The 22,488-nt window shown below is 32.9% G+C and overlaps 1 long non-coding RNA gene across 3 annotated transcripts in view; it reads left to right on the top strand.

The window, feature by feature from the left end:
* The window catches only part of LOC112904814, a 353,641-nt gene that overhangs the window by 275,950 nt on the left and 55,203 nt on the right, over positions 1 to 22,488 (top strand). For all 3 annotated transcript variants that reach the window (XR_003231383.1, XR_003231384.1, XR_003231385.1), the window contains one exon: positions 6,170 to 6,223. This is a non-coding gene — a long non-coding RNA (uncharacterized LOC112904814). The remainder of the gene's footprint in view (positions 1 to 6,169; positions 6,224 to 22,488) is intronic.

The following is a 22,488-nucleotide window of genomic DNA, read 5'->3' as shown; positions in this document are numbered from 1 at the left end:
ATATCTCTCCTTATAACACCCTTCTCTCTTATATTCAATCATACGGTAGGTATAATACCATTTCGCTCCGTGACAAGGTGTCCCTCAGGCCGTTTCCGGAATATTCGACTTAGAGCCATTGAGTTAAAAATAAGAACGCGAATGATGGAATTAAGGAACGCGGGAGCCTAACCCCCATTTGCGGACTATAAATTATTTAAACCCACATGCGTTCTGCTGTTACCATGTTCCCGTTACACCTACCCACTCACATGATTACAACCTGACGACGCAAATGAATAATGACTGTTTTAATCAAATTGACGTTCCCATGGGAAAGTATCAATTTCTTTTATATATACGTTTATATATATATAAAAACATTAATATAATTATGCCAGTCAAAGTACGTATCTATCCCTAATTTCACAAATATTATTTGAGTTGATGTTAAATCAATCTTTTTAGAATAGAACTAGCGGTGAATTTATGGGTCTCATGTTGTTAACAGAATTATGATAAATAATATTATTTTTATTTTGCCAAAAAAGGTATGAAAAACTTTCAGTTAGTTATATGAATAAGCTTACATCTACGGTAACGACTGCAATGGAAGATTTAGATCAGAAAAATTCAGATTAATTCAGATTAAAGAAAAAGACCAGAATATTCAAATTAATGCTTCTTTGGAAGTGTACATGCTTTTTTATCGTATCTTGCATTACAAAAACATGACTATCTTTGGCACCAACGGTATCAACCTCATCGAGGCGAAAGCGCCTAATGACAATGAAGGTCAATAGCTATAACATATTGGATTTGAAATGGCTATTAATTTCCTCGATTCTATTGTAGTTAAGGGTGGTTGCTAAGCCATGTACAGAAGAACTAATTTACGACGTCTCCTTCTCCTTTGAAACTGACGGTTTTGGATTCGTTGCTCAATAAGCCGCACTTCAAGTATATTTACATCTTAAGAGAAATTGTAAAATTCTGCTAATAGCAATGATAACCACAAAGTCATACTTATATTAATATTATTTTATAAGAAAAGATATTTTTCTTAGATCGGACGATTAAGTCTGTTATATCTCAAGGTATTTTTAATCGTTGTCATGTTACAATAAGACTGCTCAATGTAATAATTATTAAAGCAAACAAAAACCCTCTTTGTAATTTCCACACATTCTATTACAATACCTTCGTTGCTTGGTAGCTTTTCTTCTATAATTCTATACAAAACAGCGAAATAATAATTAACGAAATAAAACTTTACAGAGTTTTTGATTAATGTATTTCAAATACACATTTCCGTCAGGTAACATCACAATCAATCAATTACAATTGTGAAACAGATAAGCAAAGGATATAAAGGATTTTCTTATTTGTTTTGTGCCACCCATGTGGAATTTAAACTACGTGGTGTTTAACGAAAATGCTATTTACCGATTCACGAAAAACCTTTTTGTTCTCTACTTTCTTAACTGAAAACCGTTTTTACACATAAATTGATTTCGTTCTCGATTTTTCTTTTTTATTTAACAGGAAATTGTTTGTTTCTGTTATTGGTTTCAGCACGTAATACGACGAGACGGTACCATGTGCACTAACAATATAATAAATTGTTATGAGACTACTTTCGATTTTCGTGCGAGTTAAACCACTTTTACGAACGAAACTATACTTCGCATAAATAATATATGAACTTTACGGACTGATACCTTTCGTGCTTTGAACCGTGAACACCGAATTAACAGATCAATATCTAAAGGAATTTTTTAAAAAGGAAATAGACCCACGATAAGTAAGTATTCTGTAACTACTATGAAAACTACAACAAAATCAGTTAAATTAATTTACCGGAAGGAACTATGTTCATGCATGTAAAAATATGCACAAACAAGTTGAAATTAATGTTAAAAAAAAAACATTATGTTAAGTGGTTTAATCAGGTTACATTTTAATATGGAAAGTTTAAAAAATTGAAAAATGAAGACTTACAACCACAAATAGGATCTTCCAAGGGGTAGTCATAGAGATAGCTTTAAGTGAATGGGCAATAATGAGAAAAGGGTGTAGTATAAAAATGAAATAGAAAGCAGTTGTAGTAGTAGTAAGAGGAACTATAAAAGTGGAAGACAGAATATTAAAAGTCGCTTATTTTCCATATCTAGGATAACTCAGCGGAGAGTCAAGCCGCCTTTAATAAAAGGGTGATAAAAGGTGGTAAAAGGCAAATGGTGGATTTAGGAATTTAAGAAAAGGCTGTGTACGGGGTTGAATGGGAAAGAAGAGATCAGAAGCATTTGACGTGTGATGTGATGATAATAATTTCGTGTATAGAACAGGTTAAAAATAAAATTAGAAAGAGCAGAAGAACTAAAGGTGCTATAAAAATCGATAAGAAAATGGAGAGAAAAATGATGGTTGATCACCTTCAAAGACAGGAGGGGTCAATTTAGAAACATATTAGATGAATTACCGTTCGTAAACATTTAGGCATGTGGGATATTCCTAAGAAAATATAGTGACAAAAAATGAAGCTTTGATAATGAATACAACACAATCAGTTTAATTAACTTACAGGAAGGGACCATGTTCATGCATATAAAAATATGCACAAACAAATCTGGTAACTTCTGTACATTTCCATGAACCTTTCTGATTTTTTTAAACTTCCATAGATTCCATTAATTTATTTAATTGTAAATCAGGTCATTTATGTTAAAATGGAAACACAAGAAAGGCAGTTGAAAGAATAAGGGTTAAGATTCTACAATGCTCACATACTGTATAAACAGACCATCAATTTTATGAGTGATGTTCGTCTATTTCAGAGAAACGCAATAGCGTAAAAAGCGTATATATGTATATACATACAGTGTTGGTCATATATTCAGTTTATGGATTTACATAAAAGGAAATATTCCAACGAAAGGGTCGTCGTTCCGGATATGTCGACTTTCGTAGCCGATAACTGATTATTATCGAAAGGAGACAAAAAGGAAAAGTATGTAACCATACGTACGTCGTACGTGTTCGAGAAAACTTTCTGAAAAGCCATTTCCTTTGGACTTTAGAAATGCCATTCAAAAGCGGAAACCCGTTCGCCTAAATGTATAACAGGAAAGGGAGAAGAATAATAAAAGAATATTCTGCATGTAAAACAAAGAAAACTGTCAAAGTTAACAGTGCTTTGCTTTTTGTATTCACGTTTCCTAGTCTTTTTCAAATATTCTATCCAAGAAAAGTATTTCTACTGGGGAGTTACCTCAGACTGAGATAAGTAGGTGGTTTATTATTTGTTCAACTAAATGAGTTTATGACCATCCATTAAATGGTTTAAATTAATTACCTTGAGTAAAGATAAAGTCTTTTCTCATTAGAAGCAAATTCAACTAGACCATCCAAATATAGCAATAACGTTAATTAATTGAGATAAACGTGAAACGTATATTATTTAATTTAAAAGCAAATTGGTACATCTAATTATGTTAAAGGGACCATTAATCAACAAAATTTACATGAATATCTGTAGGCGAAGGCGGTGTACGTACAGTAGAAAGGTGTGCACAGTTGAGACGGTTTGTTTATTTATTTATTTAATCCATAATTCAGAATTGTGATAGATCAAATTAACTTTGAAATGTCCAGCTTTGGAGCTTGCCTATCGTTGGATTATGATTAAAAATAAATAAACATTGGCTTGATTTTGACCCTCAACTTGTTTCTTGGTGATTGTGTAGCTTAGTTGACCGTAAGCTGAATAAATAATTGACCTTTGTCAATTTGTCCTAGCCAATGTTAAGTTGTATAATCCTTTTATCCTACACAAACACAGTTAGCATTCCAATACTGACTGATAACCCTAAAAGCAGGGATTTAATGCGTATTCGATAACCACGTTACCTTTTACCATAAATATATTTTGTCCATTGTGAATATGAATTGCTCATATAAATTAATTAACATAGAACAAACCTTCAAGTAAATTTCAATGTTTTTTATTGTTGTCGTTAATTAAGTTCAAATTATCATAGTTTGTATATGTTGATGGATTCCGTTATTCTAGTAAAATCTTATTTCATGATCCTTTTTTTGAAAGAGAGGCCAATTCACCCTCCGTATACTAATGTAATACAATATAATATCTTTGATGTCGGAAATAAGCTTAAGCAACCCTTATATCCTTTATTTAAACGTTTATACCGTCACTTAGCTCCTACATAAATCTTACACCTAAATATCGACTATGGTTGTGTGGTTTTTGTTTGCAAGGCAAAGACGGTTTCTTTTTGTGGTTTAATTCGCTTTAGTGAAATTTTGCGGTACCCTAATTTTTAAATATTTTAATTTATCGTCTTTACGATATTTCACGTTTTTTACAATTATTTTCTGACACTAACAAGTGATGTTTTTGGTCATAGGTATAAATAAATTTGGACTAATTTTATAAAATGTAATTTATGCGTCTAATAATTATACTATTTTTACTCTGCTTTGTCTTATCATACAGATTTGCCAATCTTTCTTTTTACTGGGATAATTTTATACTCTGAGATACTTTTATATTCGCCGTCCCATTAAAAGAATAATTATCAAAAAAGTAGAGTAACTGCTTCAGAACAATATGCTACTTTTATTGCATATAGTTAACAATTACTTTTTAGCCGGTCGTAAATGTGGATAATGTGATGCATTTAGATTGTTGAAATAGCGTCGGAAACGAACAGTATTTGTTCCTGTTGCCTACTAAGTGGATTTCGTAGGACGGCGGGGTAAGGACGTGTTTCGAAGACCGGGGAGGCATTTGTTTCTCTGTGTGCGGGCTTTTATTTCCTCCGCTTGCTCGCTTGGTTGCTTGTTGGAGTGCATGCTCTACTTCGATGTCGAAACATCTAGCAAGCAAGCAAGCCATTGACTCGGTAGGTGTTTTGGGGGAGAAAGAAGGAATGGTACGCGCGCGATCCACAAAGATTGATTTAACTTGGAAACGATTTGCAGCTGAAACGCATTCGAACTTCCGTAAAGGATTCTTCTTCGGCAGTAAATGAAAGCGACGTTCGCTATCGGGACTACGTGCCCAGTGTACATATACGGAAGGAGAATCGATGAAGATTTGGTTTCTCGGTTATATCAAAATCCGTCTGGTCTCGAGCATGGATTCAGATAAATGCATGGGGAAGTGTTTACCCAAGTCGATCGCGTATATATTGCCGGTCGAACGATGTATTACCTTGGCTCCACTTCAGATTTACCTCCATTCTGCTCATGCCGACTATGAAAATTACATATCTGTCGAGTTTATCCTGAATATAAAACTTAATTTTCACGATGCGTTCAATCAGAAACGAATGTCTCCAATGTAAGCAATACGAGGGTGGATCGATAAGTTTGGTAAATCGCCATGAAGATAGCAGTGCTGTATCAATTTCTTGTTTTAGGACTAGCTTCGCATATTAAGCATCAAAGTGATCACTGTTTTTTGGGATTAACAAGGTATCATTGTGATCGATTATTTAGAAAAGGGTAAAACAGTGACTGCCCTTTATTATGCAGCGTTATTGGAGCATTTGAATGATGAATTAAAAGTGAAACGGCCAAGATTAACGCGCAAAAAGGTGCATCTCTACCAGGAAAATTCACCTGCAATTAGATCAAATTTCAAATTACTTCCCCACCCATCTTATGTTTCTTCTCTTTCCTAACATTAAAAATTGGCTTTACGAGAAGAAATTTTCAACGAATGAAGAAGTTATTTCTGTTGTAAATGAGTATTTAATAGAATGGATAAAAGTTTTTTACGAATAAAATAAATTCTTTGCTTGCTAAAAATTTATTTTCTATGATTTTTGCCAAACTTAACGATACACCCTCGTACACGTGTCTATTATAATTGACTTTATGCTCATATTTTTCATAAAACACTGGTATTATTTGCATAAACATACAAACAAATGTCTTCATTACTTATGCATGTACATATGTCTACCTTCACGTGGTGTTCCCTTGTTTTTTGTTCTTTTTGAAGAGCAAGATAATAAAGATCTAATTAATGGGAATCCAATAAGTACAGGCACTAAAATATTATCCAATACTAATGAAAATTGAATGAGACAGGAATTTAATATTAATCAATTTTGCTTAAGTTAATTAGTGGATTATTAACAACGGTATCTTTTCTTTCTAGATTCCCGAACAAAGATGGTCCTTCTACAGTTTATAATGTCAACAGATCACAAAGGTAAGTTGTTTTTAATTTTTTTTTTATAAAATAAAGCAAGATAAGGTAAGACCTTGATGAACCTTCTGCGTAAATTAACTCTTGGAATACTCCTCATTAAGATGAAGTTAGTTTTTCAATCTATAAGATTTGTTTTTGATCATGAGAGGTGACTATTTTGGTCTTACAGATTAAGTTATTGTTATTAATCTTTGTGTTGCACTTGATAAAACTAAATTTTAGATCTTTGTTAATCTTTTTGTCAAGAACCTTACTGACAAAAATTTATAGGTAATTATTTACTGGTGTGTCTAGGATCTTAATTAAATTTTACTGAAGGTTATATTATTACTACTTTTACCGCAATTTCCACGAAGATGTCTGTACTTTCATTTTTAGGGGCACAATTTCTCTGTTTGTTTTGTCTTAGTCTGAATTTTCTGTGTATACAATACACATAAGTACCTTCGCTGTTTCTAAATGTAGCATTTTATGCGAGTATGTAGGTATCATAACATAACTTGTAATTGAGGAAGGTAATAGAAACCAACTACAAGAAACACTGTTTGTTGCAACCAGTAAATACTCTAAAAGCCCTAAAGATACAAAGTTGGTCTAGTTAACTAGAACTTCTCTCGCATTCGCGGATTATAAACGGAAATGTGATCCTACTTATGTTACTATGAATTAATTGCAGAAAATGCAAGAAATACGATTTACAATGTTCAACTACTCAGCCCATTTCTTTAGTTAACCGAAGTATTCAAAATCTCTATTACAATTATTTCAGTCAAATACGTGACGTTATTTATCGCTTGGCTCTTATTAGCGGATAATAATGAGAAACTTTTGATGAATAATGACCTACAGTGTATAATTATCCCTCATAATGGTAATATTGAATTACTAATGGTCCGAGCCATAAACAATACTCTTAGGTATCTCATATTCCACGAAAATAATAATAAATCCTATTAATGCATTACCTTATTTTCCCGAAAACAGAGACGTTTTAAAATGATTTATACTGGATAAAAATCTGAAAACCAAATTTAAATAATAGCAAAACTTTTTCCTTATTATTAGCTCTTTAATCACGAATTATTCAAAAAACAATGATTCTGAAAATAGTTATAACTTTTCTTTCCTGAAAATATCAAATTGCAGAAACTTCCCTTAGTGGCAACGCTTAAAAGTTTCTTTTAAAGGGCGGTAGTTCGCTTGTTTGATCCGTTAAGCATTCGCATCATGTAGCTGCAGGAAGAGAAATAATATAGCAGCTATTGTTTGATTTCCGGATCAGGGGATGAAAAGAAGGCAATGCGGTAGTAAGATATGAAAGGAGAATATAATCGAGACCGAGCTATCGATTTCCGTGAACGTGCACTTTGTAATGTAAGAAAAAAAAAACAACTCGACCGTAGGTCGGACTCAATGGATGATCTTTGGACTCATACACCAAACAAAAGCTTTACTTCAGCCGACAGGTTGTCTTACGTGATTCGAGATGAATTTCGAAATCCAATCGACAGTGAGTAGACGAACACTGTAAGGAAAAGCTTTGTAATAATGTGGTAGAAATAAATTGACAAGAATAGCTTTGTTTGTATTATCACATGTATATAGGCAACCCAAGATACATAGTGGCAAAGAAGATCAGGTTTCTAGAAGGCTTATGCTGGATCATTCTGGAACATGGCCATCCTGTATAAATAGTTGTCGCGAGATCGAGAGTAAGTAGTACGAGTCAAAGAGTTTGAGGCTAAACAAAGCGAAGAAGAAGGAGCACGAAGAAATGAGAAAATATTCATATAGTGGTTAATTGATAATTGATTAATAATAAAAGTCTTATTAGACAGCAAATAGTTGAATAAAAGCAGTCATCGTGTGAAGAAGATATTCAAATAGGTGACAGTATTTTATTTGCCTACGGAATTGACTCTTTATTGTAAATCACAATCTTTAATTTATGGCCGAAACTATGCTATCCGCCGTATCTCCAAAATCAGTAGAGCAAGAAGTTTTGAACAATTCACGTAAAGTTCTATAGGATGTATGCTTCTCACAGCTGCAATTTATCAACCCAAAAGAAAAGTTTGTTTAAATCGCGATTTTCTCATTTATTAAGGAATTTAAAGCATAAATTATAACGTTTCTGTAATGTTCATTTAGACAATTTTTCATCAGAGACCTTCCTTCCTTTTCATAGTTTTAGTTTCAGTTATCAAAAAAAGGATATAAAGGGCTTATGTTTTTCTTATAACTTGGTCTCTTCAACGTTATGCGCTACATAAGCCAGATAAGTAAATGTATATTTAGAAGCCACGAATTCGATTTATTTGTATTCTTTTCATTCTGTTTGTAGATAATCCGGTCAGGTTTTAGCGTACTTAAGTACATTTTATTGCCCTAGATAACGTAAGGATTTAACGTCGATTTTTCTGAAAGAAATCTATAAAAACCGAGCGAACAGAGGATTTCATGGCATAAACTATTTAAACCGGTTACATGATACACCTACAGAAGATTTGCTTTGCCAAAATAAATCCTTTAAAATACGTAATTTCCTTTTCCACTTCTATCTTTTTAAGGTTAAGATTTAGCAAAGCCTTTACTTCTATTAGACTATAAATCTTAGTACTGGTCGTTTGGATTCAAAAGTTCTTTCATCAATGATTAGAATGAACTGTCAAAGTGGACATCGACTGTACCTACATTATTTCGTTAAAATAAAAAAGCGAATAGTAAATGTTATATGAATGGTTTCATAGAAAAGTCACAGAGAGACTACATATACGTTAAAGATAATTTACAAACAGAAAAAAAAATGTTTTTTCAGTCACAATCTACATTCCAAGCAGATGAAGCTGCAAGTTTTTAATAAACACACAGCTTTGAAAATTTCAGTATAATTCTTTCTTTCTAGACAACTATTATAAGCTAAATACACTACAATTTAAAAGTATATCCCTCTAATATAGCGTTGTTATTTAAAAAAATTTTGAAATGGATTTCACAGCCAATAAAGGTTTAAAGGACACGAATAGTAAATATGGTGTCGTCGGTGGCACAACCGTAACCGTTTCGGCCAACAATGAATGCGAAATACGACACAATTATGAAAAATGAAAAGGAAAATAGAGACTTATCGCGATACGAGGTAACAACAAGAGTTGAAGTTAGCCCTTATGAAATTTACATAAACATTTCTGGCTGCCTTTCGGTCTCTATCTCGACGGCGCGGCGGAATTTTATTATTCCCAACAGTGAAATGTTCATGTAAATGCAGACAAATGCGAATAACAAAGGCACGTTCGTGTTACAAACACCTTCATGGAAATATGTTCCATTAAATATGGTCGGTGTTTTTGTAGAGCCCAGAGACTTTTTCTACGTTGAGAGGCGACAATGTTGCACTTATGCTAAGCAATCCCGTCCTGCTTATTGCACACTAAAACAAAACAGTCATCTCTAGAGCAAAGAAGAACAAATTCGACAACCTGCGTTAATTAAGTGTATGATCCTTGTGTTCTTCATATACCTACCTTTAAAATTAATGATATTTTATTTACGAATAGTCCAATGTAATAATAAAAGTTGCAGTGACAAGAGTCCTTCAACAAAATCCATAATTTTTTTTTCCGCAAACTTTTAAGGACTACTTCGAGTCAAAATTATATACTTTTTTATTACTGAATTACCTTCAGAATGATGCAGGTGCTACTGTTAATAGACCAGTTTGTAACCTAGTTGCCCTAGACAAAAATTTTCAGTCCTTCTCCAGTCTCTCAGAGTCTCGAATCTCTCAAGAAGTGGTGTCTCGATAGATATGGTTAAAATTCCAACATATTTCAGAGATCCCAGTCTTTCTACGAGAGACTCGAGTCTCTCAATTTTTCAGTTTTATTCACTCAGTCTTTCTGTGAGAGACTCGAATCTCTGAATTAATAATTTTATCGTTCGAGTCTCTCATACAGAGACTGTGAGAGATCCATAAAAACACCTAGACGATAACTAAAGGACTTTGAAACACTGTGAGAGACACTCTCAGAAACGCTGAAAGACTCTGAGAGACTGGAGAAGGACTGAAAATTTTTGTCTAATGTTGCTTAATTATATAAGTGTGTAAACTTCGCTAGAGTTATTTTAATTTATACACAAACACATAGTGTGGTTTTCTACTTATGTTAAATTATTATCTTCGAATGATACCTATCAAACAAAGTGAAAAACTTCTTGTTTTAAATGTTTAAAGAGGATGGTACCTATTGTAATACAGCAGCAAGTGCCACACTTTTACTCTATTAGACCAACTAATCTGCGGTATACTACAGGAAGTGAACGCAGTTCATAAGTGCAATCAAATTACATTGCACTTAATCAAACATAAAAGCATAGCAACCGATGTTGGTTACTGTAATTGGTCTTGCTTTGTTCGCATTTCGCAGAAAATTAGCTGAAACCTCCCGAAATCCTACAAAATTATTGCTGTTGTTGTTTAGCATTTATTTCAAAATACATCATATCAAGTAAAAGGAAATTGCTTTACAAAAAAAATAGACTAATTATAATTAAAATATGCTTTGTTCTATTTCACAAACGTATATAACTTTGTTAAAGGCATCTACACAAAGTACCAAAATTGTAATGTACATATGCCTGTAATAGATTTAGAACATATTCTTTGTGTGCCGTGAAATCACGAGCAGTATTTTCTCCAAATGCTGGTTTTAATGAAGCGAATGAAACTCGATATAAAACACTATATACAGACTTTATTTCCAAATGAATTATTAACTATGAAATAACGGATTACAACTACAGGCACAACGAAGAAAATGTGAATTAAAAATGCAAGAATTACAATAACTAACTCCAAATTATGAGACAAAATCTGGTACGCAACAAAAGAATACGAGCCAGAAGCCAATAAGGGGAAAACTCCAACAAAGGTGGTTGTTGTAGAACCTCACTATTGGTACCAAAAAGGGTCTATTATTGTTTGCAAAAGAACATTCAAGAAATTATCTTGTATGGATTTAAAATACTGGAAATTTCCAAAATAATAAAATAAAATGGGTTGAATAATGATAAGCAAATCTATCTCTAATGACTAAAAAAATATTAAAATTAAACAGAAACATTCTGCATATTAAGTTTATAATTAAAAACTGCTATTTTTAGCCTCGGGTGGATTTTGTTCACCAAACGTAATCACAGTCAGGATCCTTACTTGTGTTTGTAGATTTGAAGCATAATAACTTATCCCGGGGAATGACATCAGCCAGACGAACTAAATATGAAAATTGAATCGATGAAGCTTTCAAGTAATGTAATTCCATGTTTAAAAATAAAATAAATTAACCCACTTGCAGTTTACAAATAATTTATTATAACCGCTATAATTATTTCGACACACTGTTCCTTTTTCAGGTGGTGAAGATATCATATCTTTTCTTTCTTTACTTTATTTTTAACTAAATATGAAATTATAACAAGATAGAAAAAGATGTTAGATTTAATCATTTTATTTTGGGGTTTGCGAAGACGTGTGAGTAGTGACTATGAGTTCGCTCACGTGTATTATCCTCTACCAATATCGTTTCCTTTTTGTGAAATAAATCATGAACCGTCCCAAGGATCAATTCCTTTTTGTTGCTCTTGATTCAGCTTTTGCGACATGTAATTACCTTGAAACTGATTCCGAATTTGACATCAGCCCTGACTGACTTTATTCCTTTATTTCCTCGAAAATCACATCACCCTTGCTGATAATAGCTTTGAAGCATTTCATGTGATCAATCATCGGATTATTATATTCTACATAATCAATCAATCTGAAAAAGTTACACATACATTGTCTTGTACTGTATGAAGTACTTACTTTACTTCTGCGATAGTAGAAGGTTTCCTGGAGGATAATTTCTCTGTTTTCATTAAAGAACTGGCTCAGTCTCCAGTTATATATAATATTTTAGCGAATTTAAGTAATATTTCTTTTAATTAATTAAAAATAATAATTTATATGCAGGCATTAAATGTAATTCCACCATTTTTTCAAAAAAAGAGTTCCTGAAATAAATTAAAACGTCTCTGCGACGAAGTGTAGAGGTTATTTCAGCGAACAAAAAAATATTTGCACTTTTTATATGTATATACATCTGTTGAAATTAAGAAAATTCGGGGAGAAAAAAAATTCCGCTGTGAAATTAATTTAATTCGGTAAACAGAGGAATCACATCCCTTCGCGAATACGAAGGATTTCAAATTAAAGAATTACCGAATATAAAACCTACAGTTACGACTTGCTATGTATATTATACTGATAATTCATAATGACTTTTCTCTGTTATTGAACGAATAAAAAAACAGATTTTTATTTCCGGAAGGGTGAGGCAAAAAAGTCAAAATTTTACTTTCCCCATTTGAAACCACGCTCATTTTACGAAACGAAGGGTTAAAGAAAAAGATTTTGGTAAACAAATTTCTCTAACGTAATGAACATTGAGCTACGATTTACGATTTATTTATAGCTTTCCTTTTAAGAGTGGGATTATATTTATTTAATAAGTTAATCGATGCAATTAAGTTAAAGTCTAAAATAAGGTAGGTGGTTGGTACATTTTCAGTTATCAATTTGTGTGCTTTAAGGGATGCTCACTTTGTCAATACAGAAACGTTCTTTTTGTGAAATTAGAGACTTTTCGTCAACTTCCTTAATGGATTTTTTTAACTCCACTGAACTTGTGCTTTGTGATTTCTTAAAAGTTACAAATTCCGTATAGAAATGATAATGGATATTAAAATTATTTATAATCTCTTTTGTAAGTAGATGATTTAGTCTTCTCTCGCTGCAATTTGCAGATATACAGTGTTTTGACAATTTAGTAAAGCTGTTGACCAAATAATAGTTTTAAGATAACATACTCGGATAAGAGGGAGTTACGGTTGTAAGCAGGCAAACATCCCTTAATTGTTTTAAAGTCGTCGAAATTTTAAAAATTTCAAAATTTTATAGAAATACAGACTACAGTATAGTTAGTTGTATTCCCGAAGAATGGACACGTTAATTGGAATAAAATCTGCATTCTCAATACAGAAAGAGATATCTTGACCTTCAAATGAAAACGAAGATCATAGTTAAGGCCACCAACTGATTTTCTTTCCAAAAGCATACTACTTTCGTCTGGAAGCTTTTTCAAATAATAAGAACCAATCAAGTTATTTTACGTTTTTTGCAATAATTTTTGTCTACTTCACGTACTCTTCAACCCAAATCACGTTCACATCTTTCGAGAATTCAATTAAGTATGCCGACATCTATTTTTATGCACTATTTCGATGATCGATGCCATACTTTAAAGGCACGTTCATCTTTGCATTTGTGCACCCCTTATTCTTAACAAGCTTCCCATCTGTTAGAAACGTAACGTGAGTCATAACCTTGAATTAATGTTTTTGAAGTGTATAATGTGAACGTAAAAAGTCCACCAGTCGTACATATCGCAATTAAGGATATTTTAAAATACCTCAACTGTAAAATTTATCTTTTTCTGAATGAATTTAAAATCTGGTGCCCGGTTCATGAACTATTAGGTATATAGGAGTTTGTTATGTACCTACTGGATCTGTTGCTATGTTGTGATGCAGGTTGAACATATTATAAAGCTGGCGTTATTTCTGCTCAAGTCCAGTCGTGGCCCTCTAAGTCCCTTAAGCCCTTGTTTACCTCTAGTATCAGCAGCAGAAAGCGGCATGCTTTATATCTAAGTAGGTGGAAATCTGAACGAAATAAAAACGTTTTCGTGCTAGGCAAGTTCCGGTGCGAAGGCCTGCGCGCCCGTCCGCTGCCATCATGAATTCCGAAAAAGTTAAAAGCTCGAAGCTTTAGTTGGACTTCGGATACGGAGCGGCGGCAGGCTTAACTGAGCAGAAGAGACGACGACAAAAGAAGAATGGAAACAGTTACGGTTCTCCGGCTCTTCAAAACGAGTATAATAAAAGTATGTTCTCTTTTACTATTGAGCTTTATTTTCCCGAATGAAATTTTACGTTCCTTAAACGAGATGATCTCATAAACGAGCCACTAGATTGGAACAATTTCTACAAATAAAGACATACTCTTCTGTAATAAAACAGAAGAAGAAAGCAAATGGGTTTCACATAAAACAACGTTTCGTCGAAAGAAAGAGAATTAAAAGTATTTCTTGTATGAGCCATTACATGGTGTAATTGTCATATGAAATACGAAAACTCGGAACCGCAATAAAATAATAGGCTGTAATCTGAAGGTTTGTTTTCTTAAAGTTGCTCACGATAAAATTCTAAAAACTTTTTGAAACGTTGACTGTAAATTTTCGATTATGGCTTAATATTTATTTTAATATATTTATAGACGCTGTACTTTTTGAATGGTAATTTAAAATTTATGAAGGTTTTTGTGAGTAAATAAGTGGTTAGGAACTTCATTCTTCGTTTCGTGGAGTATTGTACAAAGCATGTGGTACAAAAGAAAACGCAAGTAGGCGGACATGCCATTTACTTCTGATACTTTATTCAGTCTTTTTTTAGAGTACACATTTTTATCTAGTTTTTTTTGAGTAAAGCTACTTAAACCTGTATTACGTCCCTTTTGAGGCTCAACTTTGAGATTTAATTTAGCTAACAATGGATCCTCTACAATTTGTCCATAAAATACAATCAGTGGTCAGAATATTTCTTTTATATTTTTACATAAACTACCTCTTAATCTCTTTTATGTGTATCATAAATTGCACCGGTTACAAGTGGAGTTTTTCGTGTTGTTCTTGCGGAGTCGCATAGTCGGCTAAATTCCTCTCGAATGGATTAGTAGAAGTAGTAAATAACAGGAACTAAACAGTTGTTCTGAGATACCATGGCGACGTTTGATATGTATACGTACAGATATGGAAAACGCGGATCGATAATTTCATACATATATGTACGTATTTGTCTTAAGTGGATGATTTTATGGCTCACGAACTCCGAATAGGAATTCAGAGCACATCTTCGATATAATAGTATTTGGTTTCAATTACAAACATTTGAAAATGGAAAACCATGAAAAACGAATTTAGTTAGATGAGACAACGGATTTGTTCACTTTTAATAAAAGAACAACGATTTGTTCGAGTTGAATTCGTTGTGGAGATTAGACGTTTTCTTAAAAATAACTTGCTTGACTTCAGCATTCTTAACTGCAACGATATTGAAACTCAAGTTACAAATAACAAAGAGGTTACTGATTACCAGAAAATACTGTAAACTGAGTAATATTCGAAACAATGGTTTGTTTTAAATCCACTTTTCTATTATAATTTTGGTTTTGTATTCCAAATTTAATAAGTATTGAATGGAAAATTTCTCTCACAATCCCGTAACAGAATTAAAATCCATTCTTTATTAGATTTCAATTTCTTTCATTTCCAAATATTTCTATTGAAATCAAATCCAAGGCAGGGGCAGATAAATCTATTAAAAGAGATAAATATATATACGCGGGGTGGCTCCAAAGTTCTGGAACTGATTCAGTGGTGGCGCCACCTACTAATGTAAATATGTTTTGTGTTAATAAAAGCCTGAATGCGTTCAACATTGTATCACTTCTCACTTAACTTTGGCAGTCCAAGAAGTAAGCAGTGCACTTTTCCTCGTGGATAAATAGATAACAAAGAGAGAGCGAAAATAAAATTTTGCGTATAGTTTGGTTTTGGATATTATGCTTGCAGCTAATGCAGAAAAATTAAATATTTTCTTGCGAACCGTACGTTGACCGTTGCGAAAGTCAAGAGTGAAGAAAATGCTCATCATATTTTGCCACTAAAATTCATCGTTCTATTGGGCCAGTAGCTCAATTTTTCTACTTTTCCGATGAGTGTAGTGTTTGCACCAAAGAATTCTTCGGATTTGTCCGCAGTATAAAAATGGTGACTTCTCTATCATCACCGACCATACTCTACGGATCTGACACTTTTTGTTCTCAAAACTTAAGTAAGGAGTATTTTAAATAAAATTTTTAGATGGTTATCAAAAATTTTTCGAAACATTTGCTGATCGCCTCAACGTGTCTACTGCTTCATGTATATATAATTTTCGATCAACTTTATATTCCATCATATCTAGTGATTTTCATTATTATTTCAAGTTCCCGAATTTTTTGAGTCACACCATGTATGTAGAGGCTTACCTACCTAGTTCGTATGATTGCGATGTTGATATATGAATAGGTAGTTGTTGATTACTTCAGAATCGAGTAAATTGTTCGTTTCAACTTTTTCAAGAGAATTGGTGCATGAAAAAAGAGTTGCTTCCTCCCGTCGAGCGCTTACAGATACTTTTGCAAACTGTCATTAAACGTTACACGGCCACTTAGAAGTAAGTTTAAAGTACTCCTACTTCAACGACAACGACCGTCGTTGTGGCGTCTCGTCTCCTTCTCTCTATCATATTCCACACTCTGAACATCCACCTAGAAATACCTTCCCCATCAGTAAAACTCGTCACCTGAGTAATACGTTTCGAAACTGACGATGGTGCATTAAACAACTCGACGAGACGCTTCAGTTTAAACGAAGGTAACGCGATACAACAACTACATAGTTTGTCTCCCGATTCTGTCATTACATCTGCCGAGAATTCGTTTGGTTTTCGTTCCACGATGTTCCTTTTAAAGACGTGTTGAATTTCGATCGAATAGTCGATTTCCGCACAAAGCTATATGAAGATGGTTTGTCTCACGAACCATTCTACAAATCATGTAGATTTCCTTTTAATTCTAGTTTACAACTTCAAATGTACTGTTTAAAAATGGGTTAAAAAAAGTTTTATCTGGTGTAAAGCAGAAGTAAAACATATAGCGCAAGTATTAGGTATCTTTATCAAGCATTTGATATTCGAATAAATGGAATTCAAACTGGTAGAAAGTTGCTCTGAAGTTTTACTTAGGATTTGTATTGTAATATCGATTTAGGATTAGTTTACAGTACAAGAAATAATTAAAAGAAACTTATAATGCTTTGACAAGCAGGATAAGTGATTAGAGATCGTATGTTTAGGCTAGTTAGATACATTTACGAGACGGAAAAACTGCCGGAGGATTATAAACGGAACCTAAAAGGAGAGGCACCGGTAGGTGCGAAACATTTAACTTCCCATGCGTCAAAAATCTTAACTAGAATTGTATAGAGAATGATGGAAAAATGGGCGTAAGAACTATTAGGGGAAGAATAGGAGAAGTTTATAAGAAATAGAAGAGAGGGGTTGGTAAGACATCTTCTGAGACACGGGAGGCTATATTGTTAGAGACATAATATATTAGAAGTAGAAACAGGAGTTAGGAAGCGATAGAGGTAGACTTAGATTAGATTACTGTTCACTTTTAAGGAAATGCGAAGATTACCTCAGGGTAGGAAAGACAGCAGGTGTGTCCAACCAGTCTTAAGACTGAAGACCTCATGATAATGATGATGATGATAGTGTCTTATAGGTATTGTTTCTCCTATTTTTCAACCATTACTTACTATTTTGTTATTCTTAATACATAATAAACATCCTGTGACATGACAAAGAGAGAAAAAGACACGCTGGAAAATCCCTCAAAAAATTAATTTTAATTTTAAATAAAAATTGTTTCATTTATTATATATCACCCATGTATTACTAAAGTATTATATAGGTTACGTTATTGTGGAAACAGGTTTCCTTAATTCCCTCATATAGAATAAATGATTTTGTTTTTTATGACAAAAGAAAGGTTTTCAAAACTTCCTCTTCAAAGAAAACTTCTCCTTCTCTTTGATCCTTCCCCAGGGTTCTTGTTATGTATGTGACATAATATGAAATAACCTCTTTCTGAACTCTTGTTTTTCCCCACTCCTCCTGCACTTGCGAGGGTCATTTAAAGAATTAGGCAAGGAGCACCAATAACTTACAGTTACAGTTACAGACCTCTTATACTTATTAAGTGGACACACGTTGTTCAACATGCTGCTGCCTAATTGTTACTTAAACCTAAGCTGGTTTGTTCAACAGAATTTTCTTTTCAACGTTTACTTCTATTTTAATTGTGTGTATTATTTACGAATAAACTAACAAGTTTCTTGCAATAGTGGAACAATAATTCTATTGTTTCTGTTAAATATTCAAAACAGATGCCGGTAAAAGGATTGTCTCCGTGTTTTTCAATTAGCCGTTAGAGGCAAGCTGCTTCCAATATTTACGATTACTCTTTCTCATAGGATTATTATTAGAAAAGGAGCCTAGGATCTAATTAAACCCTAAAGTTTTTAAATACATTCAAAGATATAATTTTTGACTTTATTATACGAAAGAGCTCTCGGTGGATATTTGTGGACGGAAGCAGATGTGTAGCTAAAATAATATGGGAATGTTGCTATTTTGAATTTCGTTAAGAGCCAAGTGTGGTTTAAATGAAAATATGTTTTAAAAAAGTATATTAGGTATCATCAACCTAATTGTGTATTTTAATTTAGTTTATACGAACAGTATCAGAGTGAAACTAGTCTATACCTAGATGGTCAAAATGTGTGGACTTGTTTCATGACATGGACAACCCTCTTTAAGGATGTTTGGGAGGTACAATCGGAGACAAGAGTACATAAAGTTAGAAATTCGTGAATAATTAGGTTTTGGAGCATATCATGAGGTAAATAAATACTATCTATACTAAAAAAAAGTATACGGTTTGAGAGAAAATTTGGAATTTGACCAAAAACTTTGAATAAAATNAGATTTGCTTTGCCAAAATAAATCCTTTAAAATACGTAATTTCCTTTTCCACTTCTATCTTTTTAAGGTTAAGATTTAGCAAAGCCTTTACTTCTATTAGACTATAAATCTTAGTACTGGTCGTTTGGATTCAAAAGTTCTTTCATCAATGATTAGAATGAACTGTCAAAGTGGACATCGACTGTACCTACATTATTTCGTTAAAATAAAAAAGCGAATAGTAAATGTTATATGAATGGTTTCATAGAAAAGTCACAGAGAGACTACATATACGTTAAAGATAATTTACAAACAGAAAAAAAAATGTTTTTTCAGTCACAATCTACATTCCAAGCAGATGAAGCTGCAAGTTTTTAATAAACACACAGCTTTGAAAATTTCAGTATAATTCTTTCTTTCTAGACAACTATTATAAGCTAAATACACTACAATTTAAAAGTATATCCCTCTAATATAGCGTTGTTATTTAAAAAAATTTTGAAATGGATTTCACAGCCAATAAAGGTTTAAAGGACACGAATAGTAAATATGGTGTCGTCGGTGGCACAACCGTAACCGTTTCGGCCAACAATGAATGCGAAATACGACACAATTATGAAAAATGAAAAGGAAAATAGAGACTTATCGCGATACGAGGTAACAACAAGAGTTGAAGTTAGCCCTTATGAAATTTACATAAACATTTCTGGCTGCCTTTCGGTCTCTATCTCGACGGCGCGGCGGAATTTTATTATTCCCAACAGTGAAATGTTCATGTAAATGCAGACAAATGCGAATAACAAAGGCACGTTCGTGTTACAAACACCTTCATGGAAATATGTTCCATTAAATATGGTCGGTGTTTTTGTAGAGCCCAGAGACTTTTTCTACGTTGAGAGGCGACAATGTTGCACTTATGCTAAGCAATCCCGTCCTGCTTATTGCACACTAAAACAAAACAGTCATCTCTAGAGCAAAGAAGAACAAATTCGACAACCTGCGTTAATTAAGTGTATGATCCTTGTGTTCTTCATATACCTACCTTTAAAATTAATGATATTTTATTTACGAATAGTCCAATGTAATAATAAAAGTTGCAGTGACAAGAGTCCTTCAACAAAATCCATAATTTTTTTTTCCGCAAACTTTTAAGGACTACTTCGAGTCAAAATTATATACTTTTTTATTACTGAATTACCTTCAGAATGATGCAGGTGCTACTGTTAATAGACCAGTTTGTAACCTAGTTGCCCTAGACAAAAATTTTCAGTCCTTCTCCAGTCTCTCAGAGTCTCGAATCTCTCAAGAAGTGGTGTCTCGATAGATATGGTTAAAATTCCAACATATTTCAGAGATCCCAGTCTTTCTACGAGAGACTCGAGTCTCTCAATTTTTCAGTTTTATTCACTCAGTCTTTCTGTGAGAGACTCGAATCTCTGAATTAATAATTTTATCGTTCGAGTCTCTCATACAGAGACTGTGAGAGATCCATAAAAACACCTAGACGATAACTAAAGGACTTTGAAACACTGTGAGAGACACTCTCAGAAACGCTGAAAGACTCTGAGAGACTGGAGAAGGACTGAAAATTTTTGTCTAATGTTGCTTAATTATATAAGTGTGTAAACTTCGCTAGAGTTATTTTAATTTATACACAAACACATAGTGTGGTTTTCTACTTATGTTAAATTATTATCTTCGAATGATACCTATCAAACAAAGTGAAAAACTTCTTGTTTTAAATGTTTAAAGAGGATGGTACCTATTGTAATACAGCAGCAAGTGCCACACTTTTACTCTATTAGACCAACTAATCTGCGGTATACTACAGGAAGTGAACGCAGTTCATAAGTGCAATCAAATTACATTGCACTTAATCAAACATAAAAGCATAGCAACCGATGTTGGTTACTGTAATTGGTCTTGCTTTGTTCGCATTTCGCAGAAAATTAGCTGAAACCTCCCGAAATCCTACAAAATTATTGCTGTTGTTGTTTAGCATTTATTTCAAAATACATCATATCAAGTAAAAGGAAATTGCTTTACAAAAAAAATAGACTAATTATAATTAAAATATGCTTTGTTCTATTTCACAAACGTATATAACTTTGTTAAAGGCATCTACACAAAGTACCAAAATTGTAATGTACATATGCCTGTAATAGATTTAGAACATATTCTTTGTGTGCCGTGAAATCACGAGCAGTATTTTCTCCAAATGCTGGTTTTAATGAAGCGAATGAAACTCGATATAAAACACTATATACAGACTTTATTTCCAAATGAATTATTAACTATGAAATAACGGATTACAACTACAGGCACAACGAAGAAAATGTGAATTAAAAATGCAAGAATTACAATAACTAACTCCAAATTATGAGACAAAATCTGGTACGCAACAAAAGAATACGAGCCAGAAGCCAATAAGGGGAAAACTCCAACAAAGGTGGTTGTTGTAGAACCTCACTATTGGTACCAAAAAGGGTCTATTATTGTTTGCAAAAGAACATTCAAGAAATTATCTTGTATGGATTTAAAATACTGGAAATTTCCAAAATAATAAAATAAAATGGGTTGAATAATGATAAGCAAATCTATCTCTAATGACTAAAAAAATATTAAAATTAAACAGAAACATTCTGCATATTAAGTTTATAATTAAAAACTGCTATTTTTAGCCTCGGGTGGATTTTGTTCACCAAACGTAATCACAGTCAGGATCCTTACTTGTGTTTGTAGATTTGAAGCATAATAACTTATCCCGGGGAATGACATCAGCCAGACGAACTAAATATGAAAATTGAATCGATGAAGCTTTCAAGTAATGTAATTCCATGTTTAAAAATAAAATAAATTAACCCACTTGCAGTTTACAAATAATTTATTATAACCGCTATAATTATTTCGACACACTGTTCCTTTTTCAGGTGGTGAAGATATCATATCTTTTCTTTCTTTACTTTATTTTTAACTAAATATGAAATTATAACAAGATAGAAAAAGATGTTAGATTTAATCATTTTATTTTGGGGTTTGCGAAGACGTGTGAGTAGTGACTATGAGTTCGCTCACGTGTATTATCCTCTACCAATATCGTTTCCTTTTTGTGAAATAAATCATGAACCGTCCCAAGGATCAATTCCTTTTTGTTGCTCTTGATTCAGCTTTTGCGACATGTAATTACCTTGAAACTGATTCCGAATTTGACATCAGCCCTGACTGACTTTATTCCTTTATTTCCTCGAAAATCACATCACCCTTGCTGATAATAGCTTTGAAGCATTTCATGTGATCAATCATCGGATTATTATATTCTACATAATCAATCAATCTGAAAAAGTTACACATACATTGTCTTGTACTGTATGAAGTACTTACTTTACTTCTGCGATAGTAGAAGGTTTCCTGGAGGATAATTTCTCTGTTTTCATTAAAGAACTGGCTCAGTCTCCAGTTATATATAATATTTTAGCGAATTTAAGTAATATTTCTTTTAATTAATTAAAAATAATAATTTATATGCAGGCATTAAATGT

The sequence above is a fragment of the Agrilus planipennis genome, unplaced genomic scaffold (assembly GCF_000699045.2).
Source record: "Agrilus planipennis isolate EAB-ADULT unplaced genomic scaffold, Apla_2.0 scaffold98, whole genome shotgun sequence".
NCBI classification, from domain to species: domain Eukaryota; kingdom Metazoa; phylum Arthropoda; class Insecta; order Coleoptera; family Buprestidae; genus Agrilus; species Agrilus planipennis.
The sequence above is the reverse complement of the archived record's forward strand: the minus strand, read 5'-3'. Positions and strand labels throughout refer to the sequence as shown.